General features: G+C 36.7%; 1 protein-coding gene across 1 annotated transcript in view; it reads right to left on the bottom strand.

The window, feature by feature from the left end:
- The window catches only part of LOC150093499 (uncharacterized), a 166,446-nt gene that overhangs the window by 105,535 nt on the left and 42,298 nt on the right, over window positions 1–18,613 (bottom strand). The gene's annotated exons all lie outside the window — the stretch shown is intronic.

Genomic DNA, 18,613 nt, shown 5'->3' with positions numbered 1-18,613 from the left:
ACTTTTTATTATTGGCTGGTTCATTCAGTCGACTTTTGCTCATATGCTCTAGCTGCTGTTTTGCCCTTTGTATCACACCATTCAACAATGCGATCTCACTCATTGCATCTATCTCAACCTTTTTATTCTCTGTAAAACCATTAATACTATCATTCACACTCACAATTCTCTGGTACAACCTTGCCATTTCTTGTAATATCGCTATTTTCTTAATTCTGAAGTTTGACAAAAATATCACTCTCACGATCCGAAATACACTTCAATTCCTCATTCTCCCTACATTTTCTACACACATTCACTCCTTTATATTATCATCTAACCACACTCCGCAAAGCATACATTTTGCAGATAGTACAGTGAATTATCTCCTTTATATTACCGTTCTTGAATAAAGATGGCTAACCATCATTACTGGCTGCCATATCCTTCATACTGGAGCCATACTTCAACATATTTTATCAAATTATAAATGAAACACACAAACAGACGCACTAAGATACACAAGGCAAACAAAACTAAGCAATATTAAAGTAAATTTATCAACGATAACTGAAAATAACACTTATCTTATCAGGAGCATTCATGAACACTACATTACGAATCCCTCTAGCGGCTACTGACGAAATGAAATATTCCAAATTTTTTCGTTCGGTTTTGAGGAGAGCATAGAAATAGCATGTATTTCATAAGGTGTGGAGTGACTCATGCATGGGGAATCGTTTACGCATGGATTTCAATTAATTATTTGCTACACAGGGGTCGAACGAGTGACATGTCGAAACCTAAGAAGTTTCGTACGTTTCTACGCAAAGAACACCAAACTCCACAGATTTTAGCTAAGGAATTGATATGTTGTCAAATTACTATATAAAAATATACTAATTCCTAGAGTTTTCAAATCTTTCGTTATTACCTTTAGTTATTTCTAAAAATAATAAAGAAATTTTAAACCATTAGATATTACGTTTCGACTGCTTTGAAGCGATCGAAAGGTAATAACTACATTAAGCAATTAGAGGAGATTGAAGAATGTTGAGGAAAAACCGTTTCAGAAGTGTGAGGTACTGTATTTTCATAGGAGATGGAAAGAACTAGGTGTGAGTATATCTAAATCTACAATGTTAGACAACTTCACAATTTGGGTTTTAATCACGTGTCTAAGAGAAAGTTGCTTATGGATTCCAAACAAAAGGCGGCTGGAGTGCGATGGTGTAAGCAAAGACTTGTGAGATCAAGAGGACTGGGAAAAGGTACTTTTATGCAATGAAATTATGTTTTGTGTGCGGGGTCGATATAACACAGTAAGCAGCAGGCAATGCATCCCATTCGGCTCCTTCAAGGGCCACTGAAGTGAGTATAAAAAATAAAAAAAGAACACCCTGATGCACACATATATCTAGCTTAATCTTTATTAGAAAATGACATTTAAGCATTCCTTGAGGAATAGACTTCAGGCATTGTTTGTAAATCTTCGACTGTTGATTGCTAATCACACAGTGAATGTAGTTAATTCACACTGAGGTAAGTAGATTCAAAGTTTAACCTATGACTTTACAAATCAAAGGTGAATTTATGAATTTCTTTAAGTATTTAGTTTTATTTACATTTACGTTTTTATGTCTTAACAAATTTTTATTCAATAGGGTTCTACTTTAAAATAAATTTTTAGGCATAATGGAGAACGAAAAAAGCATACTTAGCTTCAAATAAAAAAGAGAAAAGGAAAAAGAACTTGAAAAAGAAAAACAGTAAGAACAACTTACTAAATTTCTCAAAGTCTGAAGGCTTATTATCCTAGTACCTCTTAGACTAAAAGATTTAAATTTAGATATTAAAAATTCGTGGAAACAGTATGATAATGGGGAAAACACGCATGCATTAAAAAGACACATGCGCAGCACACATTAAATTAGGTGATCGCTGATGCTGAAATTAATACTGAAACATCGAGGTTGTACAACACTATGCAAGAAATTGATAATTTTTTTCGTGCTTTGAGTAAATGATGTGGTGCATTGTAAAATATAGCAAAATTACACTTCATACTATTGGACACACACATCAAATGCTTCTTACTTAGGATGCCCGTTTTGCATCTTAAGTAAGAAGCATCTTACTTATTTGCAACCTTTGTTCATAGTAGGGTCTTGTATGACCACAATGGGTTCAGGTAGACTGTGTATTGTGAACGAAAGAGTAATTTACAAAGTGTACCATCTTGCTGAAAAAGGAAATCATTATCACATAAATCTTCTGTACCAATAACAGAAAGCACTCAAATATATGTATGATGGAGATTTCCTTTTGTAGCAAGATTCAATTTCTTGTCACACTTCGAATAGCACTTGTAGATGACTTTAAAGAAAGGCAAACTTACCAGATTTTAACCCCATTGAGATTTTGTGGGGAATTATGAAGAAACACCTTCAAGTAGGTCTCCTTGCGGTTCCTGCTAAGGAGACCTACTTCTCTGCTAACACTACACAGTGTGTAGTGTTAGCAGAGAGCACCCGAAAAGATAAGTTTCATTTTGTGTAAAAATTGGCAATATTGTATTAATCTTAATGTAGTTTTGTTTGTTTTTGGTAAATTAATGTGTCTGTGTGATTTCCACTTTATTTGAACTAGTATTTTAAAGATACGATTGATAGTGTAGCACATGGCGCCAATGCGACGAAAAACAATGGTGTCCAAAACTTTGTTCAAAAACTTTAATGAAAGGGAGTTCGTTTAGTGTAATGTGTGCAGGATGTATGCTTTCCCGAAAGAAGCTGGAGTTGGGATAGATAATGATAGTGGTTGAAGATTGTGCCGAAAATATATGGAAAGTGAGGAATTGAAGTGTGTGTCAGGTCGTGAGATTGTTGTAGAAGAAACCTAGAATATGAGAAAAAATAGTGGTTTGATAGGAAATTGTGATGTTGTACAAGATAGCAAAAGTAATTATACAGAGAAAAAATGGTTTCAATGATAAAGAATTAGTTGTAATGATTGAGAACCCATGGTTATGCGGAGAAATACATAGGGCGAAGCGTCAGTTGGAGCAACTGCTAAACTCTTTCCCGAGTGCCTTGGCTAACGGAAATAAGCAAGTGTATGGAAGGAAAAATAAGCGTATGATTGAGAGTGTTTCAGAAATGATGGAAAGTGTTGTACAGTGACTCATTAGTAAGAGGTGTGATAGATGAGAGTTTAAATAAATCGTACTTTCTGGGTGTGAAAATTAAGGATTTAAGTGAGAGTATTAGAGCACAAAAGCAGAGTGTGAGAGAAATGATAGTCGTGGCAGAAACGAATGATTTGAAAGGAGATAAATTTGATATGAGAGGATTTGAAGGAATTATTAGAGGAAGCGAAAGAAAAAAGTAACAGAGTTAGGATAGTGAGTCTGTTGCCACGGTATGACAGAAAAGTTTAGGAGGGCACATAATCACAAATGACTATGTGCAGGTTATGTAGACGGCAGGGGTGTGCCAGCAAAATGTGCAATGTGTGTGATGCACACAGGCGCCAGGATAGTAAAGGTGCCAAAGTGGAGAAAATATTTTTAAAAAACATTTTTTAAAGTGATTTTATATTGGAGGGGGGGGCATCAACTAAAGTTTTGCACACAAGCTCCGGACACTACTGGGTATATGGGCACCAATTAAAGTTTTGCACACAGGCGCTGGACTCTACTGGGTATAGGGGCGCCAACTAAAGTTTTGCACACAGGCACCGGACACTACTGGCATGCCCCTGGTAGAAGATGTGGTGTGGAGTCAGTTTGATGGGCGAAAGATGAGCGAGTACAATATGGATTGCTTGCATTTGAATGGATTTGGTGTACGAAGACGAAAAAGTGTTGCTGAATGAAGTGAAAGTGGATGTGCAAAATCAGGGAAACTAGAACTATTAAGGAGGGGGGTGGGATGGATATGCAGACATCAGTGAGGCAGTTGGGTGTAAGAATGTATATAATGTGCACGAGCCAGTACGAACGACAAGAAATCAGAATGGGATAGTATAACGCATCAAGATGGGGTGGGACAAATGGACCTCTGAATTTCGTGTATACTAATACCATGAGTATTAGGAATCAGAAGGAAGAATTTTTGGCCTTGGCTGGTTCTTCCTGGCCACAGGTTATTGATCTTAGTGAAACATGGCTAACAGAAGATAATATAATTAGTGGAATAGAATGTGTAGGGTATAGTGTATTCAGGAGGGACAGAGAGAATAAAATGGGGAAGGAGTGTTATTGATGATAGCTGATGAGCTACAGCCAAGGAGAATAGAAGTTGCATTGCAGGATAGTGAAAAGAGCTCATTTGAGGCTATTTGGTGTGAGATTGAGACTAGGAAAACAAAATATACATTTGGGTGCTGCTATAGACCAGGTGATGGATGAACAGTGGAAATCGTATGCATAAGCAAATAGAAGCAATGAGTGGAAGGAGGTTAATTATTATGGGAGATTTCAACTATGGTAACATTGATTGGAAGGAGGAGAGGACACATATGAGGAACTGGATTTTACTCCTTTTTAAGGGAGAACTATCTGAGGCAGTATGTAATGGAAAATACTAGGTGATTGAGAGTGCTTGACCTAGTAATAGCATCTGCGAATTGAACTCTAATGAATATGACCATTTGTTGCCACCTATTGGTGAGAGTGATCATAAGGTCTTGATCTCGGAGGTGGCTAAATGTGTGAAATTTTCGATTAAGACAGGGTGCGTGTGGAATTACTGTGCTGGCAAGTATGACAAGCTTAGGAGATTGCTTGGTTCAGTGCCATGGCATGTAAAACTGCAAGGGCTGTATGTTGATAGCGCATGGGAAGTGGTTAAAAAGCATTTGCAGGAGGCTATGGCTGACTGTATACCTAGAGTCCAAATCGTAAATCAAGTAGGGGTTAAATGGATGAATAACACCATTAAACTTGAGTTGTAAAAAAATAAAACAACTATGGAGGGAATTTAAGGAGAAAGGTGACCTGCAGGCACACAAACGGTATAAAGCATAGCCCAGAATGATAACGAGTGTGGTAAGAAAACCAAAAGCGGATTATGAGAGGAAATTAGCCATGCAAGCTAAAGCGAATCCCAAATTGTTCTTTCAATATGCTGCAAGTAAAAGAAAAACTACATGGCAGAATGATTTTAAGGAATGCCGATAGTAGGGAGGTCACTGAATCAGTCCAGATAGTGGAATTACTGAGTGAGCACTTTGTAAGAGTACATCATCCAGGTGGTGACATTGAAAGAATGAAGGAACCATTATTTTATACGGTAATTGTAGTGAATGAAGTGGAGGTGAATAGTCTATTACAGAACCTTAATGTGAATTCATCTGTGGGAATGGATGGTATACCAGCACGGATCTTACGTGAGGTGGCTAAAGAATTGTCAGTACCCTTGACCATATTGTTTAATCTGAGTCTTGGTTTGTTCCCAAAGGGGTGGAAAGAAGGGAAAATAGTTCCAATGCATAAAGGAGGATCCAAGAGTAATGTTGCAAATTATCGACCGATCAGCATATCAGGAGTCGTCAAGGTTTTGGAGAAAGTAGTCAAGGAAAAAATACAGGAATGGGTTGATGAAACTGAGATCACAAAAACGAGAGCATGGTTTTGTGAAGGGTAGATCATCCCTCAGTAATTTGCTCAGGTTTTATAACACAGTGATAGCTGAACTGGATAGGGTAATGGGTTTACAGTGATTCTACTGGACCTTGCTGAGGCCTTTGACAGGATACCACATGGAATTGTAATTCGTATACTGCAACATATGGGAATGGATGTAGAGTTGGTAAGATGGATAGGAGGGTGGTTGATGGAGAGATATCAGAGATTAGTTTACTCAGGAGTAGAGTCCAAAAGACAATCTGTGACTAGTGGTGTGCCACAGGGTACTGTTTTTGAACCACTGCTGTTTGATTTGCTCATTAACGATATAGGGAAGGATCTGAAAGGCACGGTTCATTTGTTCGCTGATGATGAACACAGGGTAGGGCAATAGTGAATGCAGAAGATGTCAAAATCTTGCAGGATGATTTCGATAGATTGGCGGTCTGGGCTAAGGAGAATGGATGTCTATTTAATGTGGCAAAATGTAAGGTTATTCATTTTGAGGTGAAAAGATTAGCAGCAGTATACCACTTTGGTGGAACTGTACTCCAGGAGATTGATGAGGCCAGGGACTTGGGAGTGTTGGTGGATAGGGAGTTGAAGTTTAGGAGGCACATTGCAAAAGTGGCTAAATCAGCTCATCAAATCACTTGGATGCTGATGAATACTTTGAAGATCAGAGACAAGCAAGTTATCGTTCCTCTGTATCAAGCCTTGATAAGACCCCCATCTCGACTACTGTGCCCAGATTTGGTCACCTAAGTTTCTTCTTGATGGGGAGGAGGTTGAGAGGATCCAGAGGCGAGTGACCAAGATGATAGCAGGTCTATGGAATGAACCTTATGAGAACAGGCTGAAAATTTGTGGGTTCAGAAATTGGTTGATAGGAGGAAAATGGGAGATACATTGAAACATTCAAATTGCTAAAAGGATTCTATAAGATTAATTCAGAGGATATTTTTGAGATCAGGACTGGTGGTGGGAGAACTAGGGGCCACCTATGGAAGCTGGGCAAGAGTGTGGTTAGCAATGGTGTTAGAACTAGGTTTTTCTCTTGAAGAGTGGTGAATGAGTGGAATAAGCTGCTAGAGTCTGTTGTGGGTGCCAGGATTGAATGAGTTCAAGGCAAAGTATGATAGATACTGTGTGAATGTCGAATAGTTGTGATGAACATGATGTTTAAGGCCTCCCTCGATGAGGCTAAGGACTCCTGGGAGTCACCCGTAATAATAATGATAATAATAAATGAGAAGTATTCCCAAATGTCAAAAATGAACTTGTTTCTAGACTGCGGACCATATGGGCATCTTTTGATTACAAGAAAAAAAGATTGAACTGCTAGTAAATAATATACTCAACCGTTTACGAACGGTTATAAAAGCTAAGGAAAAGGCAACAAGTACTGTTTATCATGGTGTTTTCTTTGACTAATTTGTGTGCATTTTTTTTTTTTTTTTGCATTATTCTGATTTTTTTTAATCACGTAAATATTCTAATATTGTTGAATGATTTCAAATAACTTTCTTACAATTTATACTACATTTATGATCTGTGTAGCAGAGTGGAAGTGGCACTTGAGCCCTCTTCCGCTTGGTCGCTCGAAGATAGACTTAGGTTCAAGTCTAGTCATTGACTGGAGGAACTTTTTCTAAGCCTATCTTCGACCGGTTGTCGAGTTAGTCGATCTCTGGCACGAGCAAGCAGGTTTTTTCTCTCGTAAACTCGGGTTTTTGGTCCCGTATACTAAAGAAAATCGACCGTAGTACCCACATTATTTCAGACAATAACATATCCTGTTAGGGTATTTACCTACCTGATGATAAGTCTAAAGCTGTGGTATAATGAAGTTTAAAATTTATTTTCAGAACGCAGCGAACCGCATGTCAACATTTTTCAGGACGTCACTGATTTATATCTTTGTTATTTGTACGAAGTGTAAAAAGGTCATCTTCGTGTACGAGTTGGTACTGGTGAGAATTGTTCAACTATTAAAAAAAGCAGTCCAAACACAATGTTCAATTCTATTTCCCGAGTGGAGGCACTTTCTACTAAGCCGTTTGTCTTCTTACTCCATATCAGGAAATAAAATTCGAGACATTTTTTTTTCTTCTTAAGTTGGTAGCTACTTATATTCCTATTAATATACTATCCAAATATTTCCCATCTTCTAAAGATAAACGTTCAACTGTCTCTTCCTGGTATATACCAAGTTCCATGTGACTGCCATCTTTTTTTTTACTTTGGACAAACCGAACGTTGAATAGAACAAGGAATACAAGAACATCAATCTTATATTCTTCACAACAAATCCGCTAAGTCTGGGTTAGTGGAACACGGAATAGACCCCAACCACAGTCTCTGGTCTGATACAAGCATTCCACACAAATATCGGTATAAATTCGAACGCGTATTCGAAGAGAGTGCTGAGGCCTTACTTCACCCTCCCAACTTGAACCGGAATGACTGCCTATCCTTGTCAAAAATATGGGGAACTTTGATTCGATTAACACTTATTTTTAAGGCCAATAATAATATTTACCACGACATAAATCATCTGGATACTACATCTGTCTAGTGATCTGTTTACTATGATATTACAAATTATACATAATTATATATATATGATATTATGTACGTATTCATGAGCATTGACTCGGTTACTGTGGTATATTTAAAAAAGATATTTAATGACTAACAAACCGAAATTAAGTTAGAAAACTTTAATGATACAACTAGTTTCGGCTTATTATGACCTTCATCAAGTATCTTTGTAGGTAGAAGAAACAATAATAAAAGGCTGAAGATATTAAGAAAACTGAGAAGCACAGGTTAATTGTATTAGATAATTAAAAATAAAAAACGTTGTATTTAAATTCCAGTTGTTCTATTTACGTGCCATTGTTTATTGTATGCGTGGTAGTAGACTCTCGAGAACGCCAGTATTGAACAATAGCTGTATGGCTCTCAGGGATGTTATAGCTCAAATTACTGTTCAAATGTTCAGGATTAAGGACGATCTCCCTGGATTCAACCATCTTTCTTTCTTTCAAATTCATCCTTGCAACGGAAAATGTTTTCAGATCCATCCCAGGAAACTGGGTGACCTTGAAAATTATCATGAGGATTGTTAGAGAAGAGAACATGGCTGGATGCTTAGGATGGCTTATAAGAGATCTGATTTTTGGAAGAGTGGTGAATAACGTCCTGATGTTTTACTTTTGAAGGACTTTTGCCAATTTTTGGGAGACCGAACTGATGTATGGAATTGAGAAGTTGCCTTTAGAATTGTTAGTTTCTGTACTGTGGTGCCCAGGAGGATCTATAAGAAATTTCTTAATTGTTCTCTTATGATATCATTTGGTTCAAAAATATGTGAGAGGTGATTTTATTTCTTTTTGAAGCTCATCTGGATCTTTAAAATAGAGCGAGCTCTGTGTCCTAAAGTGGAAATAGTTCCGAGTTTCTGTGGTGGGAAATGATGAGAAAGACTGTGAAGATATCTATTAGTATGCGTTGGTTTTCTGTACATAGAGATTCTAAATTTTCCAGAACAGTATGAGAGTTTTATATCCAGGAAAGGAAGGGATTTATCAATTTAACCAATTTTAAAGGTAACATCTCAATCCCGTACATCAGTTCGGTCTCCCGAAAATTCGCAAAAGTCTTTCAAAAGTACATCAGGACGTTATTCACCACTCTTCCAAAAATCAGGTATCTTTGTTTGACTCTTATAAGCCATCCTAAACCTAAGCATCATAATCTAAAATATCCTGGCGTATATAAACTATGGTGTGACTGTAATGTTCCTTATTACGGTCAAACTAATAAATCTGTTGAACTTTGCATGGAGGAGCATAAAAGAGACATCTCCTATAAAAGATCAAATGCTAGTGTCTTATCCAGCCATGTTCTTTTCTCTAACAATCCTCATGATAATTTTCAAGGTCACTCAGTTTCCTGGGATGGAGCTGAAAACATTTTCCGTTGCAAGGATGAATTTGAAAGAAAGATAGTGGAATCCAGGGAGATCGTCTTTAATCCTGAACATTTGAACAGTAATTTGAGCTATAACATCCCTGAGAGCCATACATCTGTTGTTCAATACTAGCGTTCTCGAGAGGCTAATACCACGCATACAATAAACAATGACACGTAAATAGAACAACTGGAATTTTAATACAACGTTTTTTATTTTTAATTATCTAATACAATTAACCTGTGCTTCTCAGTTTTCTTAATATCTTCAGTCTTTTATTATTGTTTCTTCTACCTGCAAAGATACCTGATGAAGGTCATAATAAGCCGAAACTAGTTGTATCATTAATGTTTTCTAACTTATTCTCGGTTTGTTAGTCATTAAATATCTTTTTTAAAGATATTACATATATTTCTATATGCAATTTATTTTACACTTTTAACCACCTTACCGGTCATTATGGGTCAAATACGCATCCTCATGCACTTCGTATCCATCATATATTTCAATGTAATATCAAGGGTATTGCAATTTTAATATGCACTTCACATCCATGATAACCTTGACGTCTATAGACGTCTCGGCCGGTAGCGTGGTTAAGATTAACTTTTACCTCAGTGAAAGCATAGCGCTATTAGCGATTAAACTGGCCGCGCCGCTCGTACTATTTTGAATAAATGAATGGTTTGCATCGTACCTTGTAAAAACTGTTTTTTAGGCCACTAACCATAGTTTGTTAATTTGAAAGTGAAATATTTGGCAGTATATTTAATAAATAATACTGCTCCTTGTGATTTCGTGTAGATAATTTATAGATGATGAAGTCCTAAACCGTTTATTCAGTAGGTGGTTGAAAAGGGATCAATCTCCTGACAACTAGTCATCCGATTGTGTTGCTTATGTCCTTAACAGCAGCGAATATTAAAGATGTCCTAAATATGTGGTGCACATCCACAGAATAGCAATAATACGGATATTACATTTTTGCATTTATTCCCGTTAAAGACTCTCCTAATTGCTTTGCCTTCACTTGATTCCGAAATGCTTCATAAAGAGGACACTTTACCAAGCGTAAACATTGCATCACGTTCGTGTTAATAGCCTGGATGTGCGGTCACAAATACAACTTGGCGCCGTTAGAACAGACGTACAGATGGCGCAGTAGGTGAAATTCTTACGTTCCAGTGGTTTTAAACCGCCTAAAGCGCCAGGCAGGGTGTGCGCTGAGACAATAGCACCTAGAAATCAGGGGCTGTGATTGGTTATTGTGTCATGCAATCCAATGGAACGATCTCACTTGTCATGAGTTGCTATTTTTGTTTTCTGAGTTTCATCTGTTTCACGTGTGTGAAGTGTGAACTGACTTGTTTATCACACCGACATAGACGAGTAATTTTCTGTAAATAATTTATAACTTTTTTGCCCATATTTACAATTGGAAACAAAATTGAGGATCTTCCGAATTTGGCTTTTTCTGTAAGAGTTTTCGCGGATTGTATGATAGATTACAGTTAGATGAGGTAAGAACTTGAGTATAAATCCTGAAAATTAATAATTTCCCAAGTGATTAATTTTTCCTACTTCTATGTTTATTATATGGATGTATTTAACAATCATATCAGAATCAAAATTATTCGAGTCTCCTTCTAGTGTTTGCCAATGATAATCTAATTTCCCCACCAAGTGTAAACACCTGGTGCTTTTCGCATACACCGTGATGCACAAGGGGTTTACGAATTTAACTTATCAATTAATAATATATTAATTGATAAGTTAAAGTGTTCGAAGTTCTCCTACACTTCATTGAATATGACCAATTAAGATGAGCGCTAATTCGGAAGGTACTCTTAAAACTCTCACGCATCGTTAAAAAAAAAAAAAGCAATCATAGAGTGAAACTGATTTGAATTTTGCAGCGCGGCTTGCATAAGCCACGCGAGAGCAGATCCAAACCACCTGACGCCACTGGTGTTTATATTGACTGAATCAGAATATCCGAAAGCGTTTAATAACTATTTTTAGAATCCGTAATTCTAGAAGGCTGCTGCATCACGTTATTTGCTAACATCACTTAATGCCACTTTCTTGGGAAAAAAAAAAGAGAAAATGCACAAATTAGCTTTTTAGGTCAGTTCATTTAGAAATGAGTACAAAACCAATTTCATTCATTCCGACCCACGGGGAAAGGTATATGTTTACAGATTAACGTGTGTGTAATTCTGCTGCAAACTTAGTAAATACAACCCCAGAAGCGTATAAATTCTGTACAGAACAATTGAGGAAAATACATTCAGTTGATTTGAAATGTCTTTTCAGTTGTCGAATATCAAAGCAATGTTGACCGCTTTTTTCGATACGCTTAATAAGTTATTTCAATCCCACGTAATAAAAGCAAGTGACACCGTCTCTGGAAATATTCTCCAATCGCTTTGAGATGCAGTTTGTCGGAAAGGATCTCACGGATATTTCTGCACCAAGATTGGGTGAGACGTGCCATGGCTTTGGCTAATCCATTTAATTAATGAAAGGTTCATAAATTATTTCAGTTATTCCAGAAAATGTAATTTAAAGTACAAACAGGAGTTCAGTGCTGAGGGTTGCAAAAGTATGTGTTGGAATGTTAGTCTGTTGGATCATTCTGTGCAATGTCAATATTTATGTGATAAATAAAAAAAATTTAAGTCAAAGACCCATCATGGAAGGTAACTAAAAAAACAGAGTGATGTAAAACGCAAATTTCCAGTAATACTTTAAAGCTTCACTCTCCACTTTCTTGCCACTTCTTCTGACAATGCATTCTCTTCATCCCACATTTCCCAGGCCAGTGTAACCCTCACTCTCTTAATCTCAACACCTTTACGTAAATTTGAAGGAAAATCTCTTGCGCTTATCTTCTCATTATTTGCAACTTTTGGAAAATTATCTCTCTGGTAAGCTGTTCTTACAATTTATTTTTCGGCTAAAACACCCCTTCTTCTCGTTATTATGAAGATTAGGAAATTCCATTCCCTGAATCTATCCTTATTGCCAACATTTTACACATCCGCTATCTCTGTTATCTCTTTTCGAACCCTATTCAAGTTTCTAATCTAGAAAATCCAAGTGAACGAAATCAATTATTTTTCTTCTTGAGGAGTTATTTTTACTTGGTTTACAATACCCCATTCCTTGTTTTCACCAAAATCTTTTCGCCCGTTACGAGATGCTGCCTAGTATCTTCAATGTAATACAGTGTTTACATTTCTTTCGTTCATCTCTGCTGAATTAGACTCTCTAACTCATACTATAAATGCAACCTCGTGTCCAGTCTACTCATATTTCAATCGTTCTGATTGGTACGGTGTCAATATAATTCTTTATATATAGTTTTCCTTAAATTCACACCAACTGCATATGAATCACATATGCAAGAATTCCAGTAGGAATCCTTTGAATAAACAGTTCGTAGAGAAACATCAAATCTGCACAGCCCAGTCCCCTTTGGTATTTATTTGAATGACGATTTCTTCTCCATTCACTAGCATGTGCCACACACTTATGTTCCAACTTACCGAGTGGCAGAAATTCCTTTATTTACACTGTAGTCATCTTATCATGAAATTTAACTCTATTAAGCTCCTCCGTAGCGAAAAGGGGTCGACGACGGTACGATGTGCTCTTCGGTTTGAAAAGAACTAAGCTCAGCTACTTGCTCGTCGTGACGAGAGGAATATTTATGTTGATTATTTGCAATTGAAGGTAAGTTAGCCGACCTGATGAGGGGGGGGGGAAGCAAGGATTTCTTCTCCCTGAAACTCAAGTTTTTCATCCCATGCACACGCAAATATACCATGAGAATACCCTCAATTTACAGACAAAAAATACTAGTGGTGGATGTGCGCAGGAGATTATGTGGTGTGTGGACATCAAGGTTAGTATAAGCGTTCTGTTTACAGGGGGGATTGAATGGCGGAGATGAAGAGTTGCAGAGTAGTGTACTATCCCTTGATGAGTCCATAGACTCGCTATAGGTGTCCCGAATTGCTACTAATAATCATCGTCATCACTGTAATAATGAAACCAGATTTCTTATATCATGAGAGGACTTATTTCATTAATGTACAAAGAAAAGTTTGCTGATTTAGCGATTTGTTCTGTCCTTGGGAAGCTACATCATCTTTCCGTTCTGTCACTCGTATGAAACCTTTTAATATGAAAGGTTCCTATTAAATCCAGAATGTAAAACGTCAGTGAATTTTATTCTTTCACAACGGTGACGAAATGATGCAACTTCTTCAGTCTAAAGAAGTTGCATCATTTCTTTTTTAAACTAATTCATAACTTTTTTTAAATTAATTCATCTTCAGTGCAACAATTCTCTTCCCTTTTGGAACAAGATTATTTCGAGCAGTGTAAAAATCTTAAATAATTATAATCACTAACAATTACCACTGTTACCTTCTACCTTTCGTCCTCCCATCAGTCCTTCCAATAAATGACTTTCCACATCATCATTGTTTCTCTCTGAAAGGAACAGGAGAAACACTTTCTAGGATTTTGTCTGCGTGTTTCTCTAGTTGCAGTTCATACTCCACTTTGCTTCGTTTCTATACTTGTGACTCTCCTGTTTGATGTATTTTAATCTTCGTCAGATATTTCCACTATCTTGATCTCTTCAAGAGCCTGTGTAGCTCAGTGGATGTGGCGTTTGACAACCACGGCGCTTGGCCGCACGAAGGAAGACTTGGTTTCGAGTCTAGTCGGCGACTAGAGGAAATTTTTCTAAGCCTTTTTTCGACCGCTTCCCGAGTTAGTCGATCTCTGGCACGGGCAAGCAGGTTTTTCCTCCCGGAAACTCGGGTTTTTCGTCCTGTAAACTCAAGAAAATCGTCCGTAGAGCCCACATTATTTCAGACATTAAATATATTGTGTTAGAGTTAGGGACCACGAGATGGCGGCACATTTGAGCCGTCTCTCTTCACTGAGTACCGCTTAATTAGTGATAGCCTTGGGCCATCTATCTCTGATTGGTTCCAGTGGAGATTGAACTGCCCACTCAGTCTCCAAAAGTTAGATAGGGCTAAATGGCCTCGCCTACTCCCCGTATACGGGAATAAAAAGGCGTTAGCTGATTTTTTTTTTTTTTTTGATCTCTTCAGATCAAGTTTTTTTTTTTACTCAATACTGTCTGAAGTTGATTTTCAAGTCTCCAAACCTTCGCTCTGAAGGTTGAATGAATACCTTATGCTACATATCAATGCTAAAAGTGTCAGCATCAAGAAAGATGAGTTTTTTTTTTTTTGGCATTAATAGGTGAAATCCTCGACCGCCATCCTCACCTAAACGATACCTATTAATCCTCCTTCAGAGTCAACAGCCAAGTTGGTAAGCTAGACAAAAACGAAGTATTGCAATATTCTTTAGAATGTCGCGAATATTATCATCCTGCATGTATAGGTGTAACAGAATGTAACCTTCGAAAAATGTCTAAGAATAAGAAATTAAAATGGAAATGCCAGTTGTTGTATTAATACTTCTCTGAACGAACTTAAAACTATAAGTAGACTAAAAGAAGCAGCGATGGTTTAGATTTAACTAAAGCATAAAACAAAAACGATGGAGAAGCTGAAGTGAGGGTTTTTCCTAAGAAATTTCAGGGATCAGATCTTAGATCACCTAAACGTCATCAAAGTAGAAATTAAAGACGATCATAAAAACGAAAATAAATACTGAAAGCTCAGACGAACGAACTGAAATGGGAAGTTAAGAAATTCAGCAGTGCTCGAAGTTGAACAATATCGAATTGAACGGTCTACCAGAAACTCGGTATGAAAACTTGCAAACTATAACTGAAAAACTGGTGAATATACTTGGAGTTAAAAGGGAAGACATCGTGAACGCCCAGAGCGTACCCATTAGCAGAAAAACAGACATCAACCTAGTTGTTATCCAATTAGAGAGCGAGATTATTAAAAATAAATGGATGCTGGAGGCAAGGAAACTAAAAATTAGAGCTCAACATGATGAATTAAAACCGGTGCTCGTCTGTATAGAACGAAAACCTGACCAGACGCAATAAGCAACTTCTTTTCGAAGCGAAACAAAAGAAAGCAAGTGGTGCAGTCCAGTATTGGGTTAAAGATGGTAAAGTATTCATGAGAAAGAATGATAACATAAAAGTGATAAAAACACCCGACGACCCCAACGAACACAGTTCAAAGAAGGCAGTAAATCTAAATGTTACCTATGAATAACTGGAACAATGAAGACCTAAACGTATTTAAGATTTCACGTGAATATCTTAGATTCTGATGGCACTGTAAACTGTAAAAACCATATACAGTCATCCCTCGACTTACGTCCGTTCTAGTTACGTCCTTTCGAAGATACGTCAGTGATCCCATAAGGCAGGGGTCGCAAACTGGCGGCCGGCGAAGGCTTCGTATCAGGCCCGCGACCTTAATGATTTCTTTTCTATGTCATATGAATGATTCAATTAAGTCATTTCTGGCAAAATTCTATCTTTGGCAAACCACCCAGTTGGAAAAGAATAATTTAGCCAACTTTCCTAAACTTAAATTGATTTCCCGAAATAATAATGATGCTGAAATGCACATTCCTCAAATAAGAATTGAAAATTGAATTTGAAAGAGATTTTCTGATTTCAACCAGTTTGAAAATGAATTATTTTTATTCAGTTCACCTTTTTTTAATTAATAGTGAAAATGTCGACGAAGAATTACAAAAGGAAGTGATTGAACTCCAGTGCAATACTGAACTAAAAAATAAATATAAGGAAGTTGGCATAAAATTTTATTGAATTGGCATAATATTTTATTTGAACAATAAATATAAAATTTATTGTTCAAAAATATTGTCAATCTTTGGAAGCACCTATGTATGTGAGCAAATATTTTCAATTATCAAACTTTATAAATCAAAGTTCCGCTCACGGATAAAAGATTCTAGATTAAATGCAATACTTCATATTGCAACACGAAACGAAAAAGCAGATATTGCCATGTGAGTACAGAGGAAAGCATGTCAGGTTTCAGGATCAAAATCAAATTAGAAAAAGGAATCGTGGATAAGTCTTTATTTTTGTAAGTCAAAATTATGCATTTAAATAATTTTCTTAAAGTATGAATAAAATGTAATTGAACTTATATTTTCTAAATTTGTTATATTTTAAAATGGTTATAAATTTAAATGGTGATGTAACTGTTTACGTAAGTCGTAAAGGGCTTTTGTTAGAGCTTCCCTTTTTTAGTTTATGTTTTGGTTCATAGAATAATATTGAATTACGGCCCACATCTGATATACATCTAATTGACTAGCATTTTGCTGCGTTTGAGATCCCTGCCATAAGGGAATAAATAACATTTTCGGGAATATTTGCGAACAAGACGCAAGCAAGCCTAAGGTAAAGCATGCACAATGGAAACAGCGATTTCAGCGGCAACCTCAGTCGGCAAGTATCTTCAGCAGTTTCTCTGTTGATTTTGTGTTTGAGAAATGGATTATTTGTGTATTTATCGTTAAATATTTAGCAAAGTTTTGTGGAACATGGCCCCTTCATGCCCAATCAAAAAATTAGTGAAGAATCACGGAAAAAGAAGCTAGCAATTGATCTTGAAACGAAGTTACAAGTCATAAAGCAACATGAACCTGGTAAGAACGTCAGTGGGGGTCGCACATGACTTCGGATGGTCTCAATCTACAGTGACGACCATTTTGAAAACTAAGGATTAAATCGTAGAGGCTGTCAAAGGATTTGCTTCCATTAAATCGACGATATTGATGAAGCAACGACAAGGTCCTATCAGTGATATTTATTAAAAGAACACGTAAGACCACAGATATCTCTAAAAAATAAGAACTTATCGGTGATATGGAAAAGCAACTTGCATCACGGATAGAGGACCTGAACCAAAAGCGCTTACTCCTTCCCACTGTGACCTTAACCGCTTAGGCACTAAGTCTCTTCAACATGATGAAAGAGAAATCAGGGTTCGATTACGACTAGGAATTCAACACTTATTCCTGTTGTTCATAAGATTCAAGCAGCGTTTTGCGCTGCATAATGTGAAAATATATGGTGAATTTGCAAGTGCTGAGAAGGAGTTTGTGGGAAAATTGGATAAAATTATTTGCCACAGCAAATCTCCTGTTTCATAGCGGCAGTAACACAGAGTACAGTTTTATAATAAGGTTTAAAAATTAAAATGAGAGCACATGTACTTATTACCATTAAATCTCTAACCGCTATAACTCTGCTGATATAATGTATTGACTGTACGTTAGATTACAGCCATCGAGGGATGACTGTAATCTAACCTCCGTAAATTTTTTCTTCTTGTTTTTTGGCACTACTACAAACTCATCCAAGAATTTCAACATACTCGTACATCATGTAAATATTACATCAATAAGGTCAAAATTTGATAATTTAGTGTTACTTTCACAGAAATCGAATCATATATAGATGTACCTCTTAAATGAAATATGGATCAAACAACTTGAGGTCGATGGATATTCCCTTGAAAATTACGACACATATTATAATTTTCGGGACTATAATTTTCCAGGCAGATTAATTCTATACGCTATGGAAAATATAAATTTCATAGACTGGAATCAAAAATACAACGCGTTTTACAATATTTCAATATTGTAATGATTTACGCCACTTCCTGCTGGAAATTTTGAAATGAGAAAAGGTTTCTCACCAATATGAACTCTTAGTTCTATTTCCAGGTTCGAACTGTGTGAACACCTCTTGTTGCAAATTACGAATGAAGAAGGTTTCTCTCTGGTATGAACACTTTCGTGTCTTTTCAGGTTAAACGAGTCGATGAATTTCTCGTGAAAGACTTTGCATGCAAAGGAGCAATCTCTGGTGGCCTTTAAGATAACCTAATTCAGAAAATTGTTTGATACATATTTTATGTCAAAAGCTTTTCAGTAATCCAGTAGTAGCGTTTTTGATGCTTTTAGGGATTCTGTAGCCAAAAATCTAGAGCTACTCTCAGGACAAGTGAAAGGTT

Source organism: Typopeltis vanoorti, chromosome 24, assembly GCF_054136105.1.
Source record: "Typopeltis vanoorti isolate ZY-2024b chromosome 24, IOZ_Tvanoo_1.0, whole genome shotgun sequence".
Lineage (NCBI taxonomy): Eukaryota > Metazoa > Arthropoda > Arachnida > Uropygi > Thelyphonidae > Typopeltis > Typopeltis vanoorti.
The sequence above is the reverse complement of the archived record's forward strand: the minus strand, read 5'-3'. Positions and strand labels throughout refer to the sequence as shown.